Genomic DNA, 7,863 nt, shown 5'->3' with positions numbered 1-7,863 from the left:
ACATTTTTCGAGAAATTTCGCATGAATAGTGATTGACACGTCACCCTCGCTCGGAGTTGGCCACGTGTCCGAAGCTGCTGCGTGGCATGTCCGAGAAGCGACGCGTGTTGCACAGGTGCCCGAAGGGCCACGTGATCCTCGCATGCCACACGTGATCCGACCCTCGTGTTGGCTCCTGATTCGACCAAGGCTCCTGACCCGATCCGAAGCTGTAGACGCGTCACCTGACCAATCCGAGGCTCGCACCTGTCCGTCCGAGCCTCGCCCTGCTGCCACCTATTCCGAGCCTCGCAGACAGCTGTTCTCTTCCCCTCGCTTCGGATCCGAGGCTCGCACCTATATAAGGGGTGCGAGACCTCTCGGGTAAATGTTAGAATTTTGCCCTTTTTCACCCCTTAGCCTATATTTCTTACATTCCGACTTCCCCGAAGCCCCAGTACTTATTCCAAAGCCCGAAACGTGCCCCGAGATTCCAGAGAAGCCCGAAAATTTTATTTTTTCGGTTTCGAAGCTCTACCTTCGCAGAGCCCGGTTTTCAAGAAAACTCCCAGTTTTCTACGACGAAAGTCATATTTAAAGCCGAAGTGCTGCCCAAATTACTATTTAGACCCCCGGTTATTTCTTGGTGAGTTTAATATATAGGAACAATTGTATGTTATGTGTTATATGTGCTATGTGCTTTTCCATGTTATCATCTCGAGTTGTTGTTTCCACTATTTTTATAGCAAGGCTGTACCTCTGACTTGAAGTGTATGACATAAGCATCACTTGGGTATTGGTATGAACCGTTGACCATGAAGTGTATGACATAGGCATCACTTTGGCTTCGGTAGTTTGCTAAGATAAGGCTGAAAGCCTAAATATTCTAGCAAAATGATATTCCTAAGCATTTTCTGTGCCATTTGTGCTGAAACTTTATTGATTTTATATCAAGTATGGAATTTGTTATGTCTCATTGATTAATATGGAAAGCTTTTCGCATTATGCCTTTGTTGTTCCTTGTTCCTTTTTGCTTCTGGCATATTACAGTATATATATGGCATAATGTTATATTGTATCTATTATTGAACTCACTAAGCGTCACCGCTTACCCCTCTCAATGTTTAACTAATTTGTAGGAGATAAGCACCCAGTATAGTGATATACTGGTAGAAGATTTTAGAATAGTTTGTAATAGTACTTTTGTACTTCAGTTATGTTTGTATAAAATTACAATATCCTGGGTAGTTATGTAAAATCTTAAAACATAGTCGGTTTGTATCATATCCTTTGTAATCACTTTATCAATGTAAATACTATTTTATGAATATGCATGTAGCATGTTTTGGAGTAACTATATTGTCAAGTATGAAAGGGGTCCTTTCATATAGATTATTATATGTTTGATATATAATTTAGACAATTTTAAACGGTTTATAAAATTATCAAATAAATGTATATATCACAATGACTTAAAAATTAAAACTATAATGTTTAATAAAATTAATATGCTAACTATATGTTTGCTTTACTACTAATTATAAAGTTTTGTTTCAAAGTAGAAATATTAAATAATAATTTGGTAAAAGTTATTATTTTAACTATATAATTGTATTACGCGCAACACGCGGGGATTCTCCTAGTATATATATATATATATATATATATATATATATATATATATATATATATATATATATATATATATATATATATATATATATATATATATATATATATATGCTCTTTTTAACGATACTTACATGTAGGGATGAGATTTAGAACCGGAAAACCGGACCGGAACCGGAACCGTTAGAGCCGGAATATATAGATCCAGTTCCGGTTCCGGGTTTAAAAATTGGCTTTATCCGGGTTTGGGTCCATCAGGTCCGGGTAAACCGGGTCTAAAAACCGGAACCGGTGTTAGGAACCAGAACCACTTTTAGGGTCGGAACCGGTTTTTTGTGAAACGTTTAAAAGATGCATATCTCATTCGTTTCAACTCTGATTGACATGCGATTTTTTTCAACATGTAGTTTAGAGTTTGTACATGATTTTAGACTATAAGTTTGCCATTTTTAGTTTTATATTCATTGAATTACAGTCCCCCAAAGTCGAGATATCAAAGCTGAAAGTTTTTAGTTTTTGAATTTTTTGTATTCTGTGAAAGTTTTAAAACACGCATATTAATTCGTTTGAAGTCGGATTGACATGTGGTTTTTTCCAACTTGTAGTTTAGAGTTTGTACATGAGTTTAGACTATAATTTTGTCATTTTTGGTTTAATATTCAATGCTTTACAATCACCCGAAGTCGGGATATCAAAACTGAAAATTTTCAACTTTTCAGCTATTTGTTTTTGTAGTTTGTATTCTGTGAAAATGGTAACACATGCATATCTCATTCGTTTAAGGTCGGATTGACATGCGGTTTTTTCTAGAGTGTAGTTTAGAGTTTGTACATGATTTTAGACCATAATTTCGTCAGTTTTGGTTTCATATTCAATGAGTTACAGTCCCCAAAAGTCGGGATATCAATATGAAATTTTCAAAGTTCAACCCACTAAGTAGTAAGTAATTACCAAAAAAATCTGGTTTTTCCGGGTTTTCCGGTTCTAAACCCACTTTATCTGGTTCCAACCTACCCACTTTGATGTTTCCGGGTTTTCCGGTTCTAGACACACTTTACCCGGTACCGTACCCGGAACCGAACCGGAACCGGTTCCTATATACCGGTCCGGTTTCCGGTTCTACAAAATCTCGTTAACCGGTTCCGGGTTTTCCGGGTCCGGGTCCATCTGGTCCGGGTTTGAACCCACTTTCATCCCTACTTACATGTGGGCAGTTTTAAAGCATTCAATTGGAAGGATGGTTCAAGTGGAATAACATTATTGCACGTATAGAATCGTAACGAAAGTTAAAGACATGGAAATGGACTGAAGAAGCTAAAAAAAAAAATCTAAAAAGAAGGAAAATTGATTAAAGACGTTTTTAGGTGTCACCTTAAGATGGGTGGGGTCTTTAAAGCACATATACGGAGAAAAAGAGTGCCTAAATTGAAGTAAACAAACGCTATGTGATACTATTATAAAGTGTGCCCAAGTGTTGGTTTAACAATCATTAAAGCAACTACTATGATAATATAATTATGATTATATATTATTTACAACCATACAAACATGTGGCTAAGCCATGATATTGGTTTAAACTAGGAATGAGAGAAAAAGAAAAAGAAAAAAAGGGTTTGGAACTTTGGATCGAATCGATCGGGACCGGACCGAATTGCATACAAGTGGGCAGGTCTTCGGTTCTACGTATGTGATTATTTTGGTTTGGTTGCACCACGTTTTGGGTTACCAAACCCAATTTTGCAATCTATTATTCCCTTTTATTTTCTAAGTGGGCTCTCAAACAAACCACGCCCAAAAAAAGTTAATTACCTCGAAAAAGACAAAATTGTAAATATTATATAGTTTTGTTCCAAAAAAATTTGATGGTGCACTAATAGTTTAAAATTGGATCTTTTTATTGATTTAAATCTCCATACACTTAAAAAAAGACGATTATAAACTTATAATTTTATTTTTCATTCTCTTTAATAACTCAAATACATAATTTAATTAACTGCATATTTTTTTAACTTAAAATAAAAAAATAAAGAATAGTCAATCCATCCCCTCTCACTTGTTCGTTCCCTACTTTCATCATTCCCTCCACTGTCGTCATCGACTTCTTGATCTCCTCCATCAACATCTTATCACTACTACTCAAAACAAGGCTTCCGACGACCGACAATGATGAAGCTTCTCCAAAAACCCCTTGTGCTTAAAGTCACCATCAACATCATCTACCATCGTAGTTTCTTGTAAGTCCACCTGAGCTTCGTTTTTGAAAACTAGGGCTTGTGTGTGATCGGACTTCTCTTCTGCCATGGGCGGCTTCGTCTCCTCCATCATCGCAAGTTAATTTCTAGTGCTCGATGGTGTTTTATTGAACTTTTGTGCCGCTGTTATGCTGACATACATCAGACGGTTTTGAAAATTGTTACCAGATTCCATGTCCTCATGAACTCCATTTTTGAAAATTAGGGATTGCATCTGATCAGACTTTTCTTCATCCAAAGGTGGTTTCGTCCTCACAACTTCTGTCGGAGCCTTAAGCTATAGGAGACTTCATGCCGAATGTGAAGTTGTATTTACATCGATGGTGAGGCTGAGTTTACGTCGGATTCGAAAGCGATGGTGGCGATACAGGTCTTCACGGCAAGTGGGGTTTCGAAACTGGTTTTTAGAAAACCCATCACCTCCTTTGTTTTTAGAGAACTAATTGCCCCCCTTTTAAATTTTGACCATTAAAGCTTCGGATGGCATAGCCTGTAAATTAATTAGGATTTGGTTTCTTGAATTTGGGTGTATGTTCTTTTTATCTTCATTGGTTTCCTTTAGGATTTACAGTGAATCTAATATTTGTTTTCATGAAGGATGTGAATGAGATGATAATGATAAACAAGCAGCAGCGGCGTTGATGAACAAGCATGGTCGTGGTGGTGTGTAACGACTCAAAAATGACAAAAATTTTAATCTTTTCAAAACACCCAATTTACTAAAAGAAGTGTTTACAAAACCATTGTTTCCAAAACATTATTTAAAATCAGAGTATCCCAAGATTCAATCAGTCATAAAACCAGGATGTGTACGGTCACGTCTTCGCCTTGCCACAATCATCTGAAGTACCTGAAACAATAAACTGAAATTGTAAGCACTAAGCTTAGTGAGTTCCCCCAAAGTATCACCACACAAACAGATAACATATACAATCAAGCATGTCAGGTCCAATCAACCATCGGGTTGGAATACCCCAGGCCCAGTCAACCTCCGGCTCTAGTCATCCTTGGGATAGAATACCCTAGGTTGGAATGCCAATATATAACGGGTCCAGTCAACCATCGGGTTGGAATATCCAAGGCCTAGTCAACCACCGGTCCAGTCATCCTGGGAATGGAATACCCCAGGTTGGAATGCCAATATACAACGGGTCCAGTTAACTATCAAGTTGGAATGCCCTCGGTCTGTTGGCTCACGCACATAGCAGTAAAGCCTCAACCACCAACCAAAATATGTGCACATATAATAGATAAACATATAATTAGTCAACAGACAATCAGGCAGATCTACAGATCACTAAGCATAGCATCATTATATATACCAGGATACAGATCTAACAGATCACTACATCACAATAACATATTATCATATAACAGCATGTCTAATCCAATGGGTCGGCCTTGGTGCCTTAGACCCATAAGTACAGTGAGGAAACTTACCTCTCGATCTGATCAATAGATGATGAGGTACCGAATCCAAATCTCAGCTCTAACCGTCACCTATCCATCCAAATGATCAATTCTCAAACACAATCCAAAAATACCCCTAGGTTAAATGATGTGTGTGAAACTAACTAGTTTTATCCTACTTTTAAATTATGAATTTGACACACAAAAGGCAGTGGACCTGTCAATTGGTCGTATAATTTAGCAAGCAGGGTATCGAACTCAGGGAACGGAAATTAATCTAACTACTAGAATTATCTAAAACAAATAGTAAAATAGAATGGTTTTCTCTAGTTTTGCAAGACTAGAGAAAACCTTTTTACTTAATTTATTTGCTTAGTTAATTCTAGTTATTAGTTTAATTTTCCGTTCCCTGTGTTCGATACCCTACTTATTCAACTATATCACTAATAGACAGGTTCACTGCCTTTGTGTGTTTAAATTTCATCTCAAAAGTAGGACTAAAACCCGTGCATTTATATACACATCAAGTTTTTGGTGTCGTTGCCGGGGAACGGTTCAAAAATTAATCCTAATTTCTAGTATTATAGACCCTTTGTGTGAGATCTATCTTGCACAAAGTTACTGCTTTAGTAATTTAATTATTAGGATAAGTTTTAAGCTTTTCTGTTTTTAGAGCTTTTGTTAATTTTTGTTCTGTTTTAGCCTTGAACTCGCCGAGTGCAATCGAAGCTACTCGACGAGTCCATCGCTGAATACATAGTTTCATTTTTAGTTTATTTTTGTTCTTTTTACGCGTGTTTTATGTTTTGTTTGCAGTTCGTGTATGACCAGAGGAGGAGGTACACCTTTGATTCCACCACTTGAAGACCCGGAAGCAACTTTGAAAAAAAAAACTAAGGCAAAACCGTAGGAGAAACCGCAACATCGAAGAATTCTCCTTTAAAGAATCTCAAGTCTGTTTTTAGTAAGAAAAATGGCAAGAAAGCAGGAGAATCCAACATCTCTTCAGTAGCGGCCGAAGACCCGAAGAAGGACGATATCGAGTACGAATCTAAAAAAGAAGAAAGTGAATCTGAAGAAGAAAGCGACATAGAGGGCGAACTAGCTAACACCATGGCTAACATTGATGAAGTTCCCATGGGTGAATGGAAGAAAAGGATACGTGACGATACCGGCCCGGGACTCGTGCAGCCCGCGATTCCCGCAACTGCCACTTTTGAACTTAAGGGCCACATACTTGCTCAACTTAAGGAGATTCCATTCTACGGGAAGGACCATGAAGACGCATACAAGCATCTTGACGAGGTCAACGATATAGCCGACTACTTTAATGTCCCCAATGTGGCTCGTATGCTTCCGGTCACATTCAAGGGAGCTGCGAAAGATTGGCTGAAATCACTTCCTCCCGGATCCATCACTACTTGGGCTAAAATGAAAACAGAATTTATAGACCAATTTTGCCCTCCCTCAAAGATAGCCAAGTTAAAGAAAGCCATAGCTAATTTTGAACAACAAGCTGTAGAGTCACTTTATGAGGCATGGGAGAGATATAAAGGCTTACTAAGGAACTGCCCACATCATGATTTGAATAGTCAACAAGAAGTCTCTATTTTCTATGATGGAGTAAATGTAACAACTAGGCAGCTCCTTGATTCGCAAGGACCTCTCACGAAGAAGGCACCCCCGATGATAAAAGAGCTAATTGAAGAATTCTCTAAGCACTCTAGAGAATATCATAACCTTAGGAATGAGCTAAGTAGAGGGGTAGTGAACTCAGTTAATGATAACATGGCGGCAATGATGGCTAAGTTAGAGAATTTGGATTGAAGAATGACTAAGATGGACAAATCCATCCATGCCATTAGAGTGGGTTGTGAAAACTGTAGAGGACCTCACCTCACTAAAGATTGTGATCTTGACGAGAATGGGAACCGGAAAGTACAAGTGTGCTATTCGAGTGGTGATAGGTTTGATGACAATTGGCGAAAACCAAAAAAAGAATGGCTACCTTATGATGAGTACAAAATGGCAAAGGAAGAGAAGTATAAGCAAAAAGAAAGGGGCTTTTATCAAAAAGAGGAACCGGTGCTGGAGAAAAAATCTGATTTGGAGGATATGTTCACAAGATTTGTAGCCGCGTCCAAGAAAAGGCACAATGATACTGAAGCTGAAATGAAGGAGCAACGAAATATGCTTAGAGAGCACCAATCTATGATGACGGATCAACAAAATATGCTCAGGAATTAGCAAGCATCTATTCATAACATTGAAAAACAGTTAGGCCAGCTTGCAAAACAAATCAACCAAAGAGCAACCAGTGAACTTCCTAGCAATACCAAACAGAATCCCAGAATGGCGCATGTGAAGGGAAAAATAACAGATTCTGAAACAATTTTCACTCCTCTGAACCCTGTCCAGAAGGATCCCAACAAGGTGCAAATAGAAGAGGAAAATAGTTGGGAGTCAAGTAAACCCGACTCGACTCGCCAAGTCGCCAACATGGACTCGACGAGTCCAAGACCTGATGACACAAGCAACTTTCTTTTGAAACCTTACCGGGCCCCTTTGCCATTTCCGAGCCGAACGATACCTA

At 38.3% G+C, this 7,863-nt stretch overlaps 1 non-coding gene across 1 annotated transcript; it reads right to left on the bottom strand.

The window, feature by feature from the left end:
- Positions 1-6,749: 6,749 nt before the first annotated feature.
- LOC145135315 (small nucleolar RNA R71) lies at positions 6,750-6,856 on the bottom strand. Its single transcript, XR_013719778.1, has one exon. It is a non-coding gene; the product is annotated as a small nucleolar RNA R71 (small nucleolar RNA).
- Between the last annotated feature and the right edge of the window lie 1,007 nt (positions 6,857-7,863).

Source organism: Lactuca virosa, chromosome 8, assembly GCF_052849685.1.
Source record: "Lactuca virosa cultivar CGN04683 chromosome 8, Lactuca_virosa_CGN04683_v6, whole genome shotgun sequence".
Taxonomy (NCBI): domain Eukaryota; kingdom Viridiplantae; phylum Streptophyta; class Magnoliopsida; order Asterales; family Asteraceae; genus Lactuca; species Lactuca virosa.
This window is presented reverse-complemented; position numbering and strand designations above follow the sequence as displayed.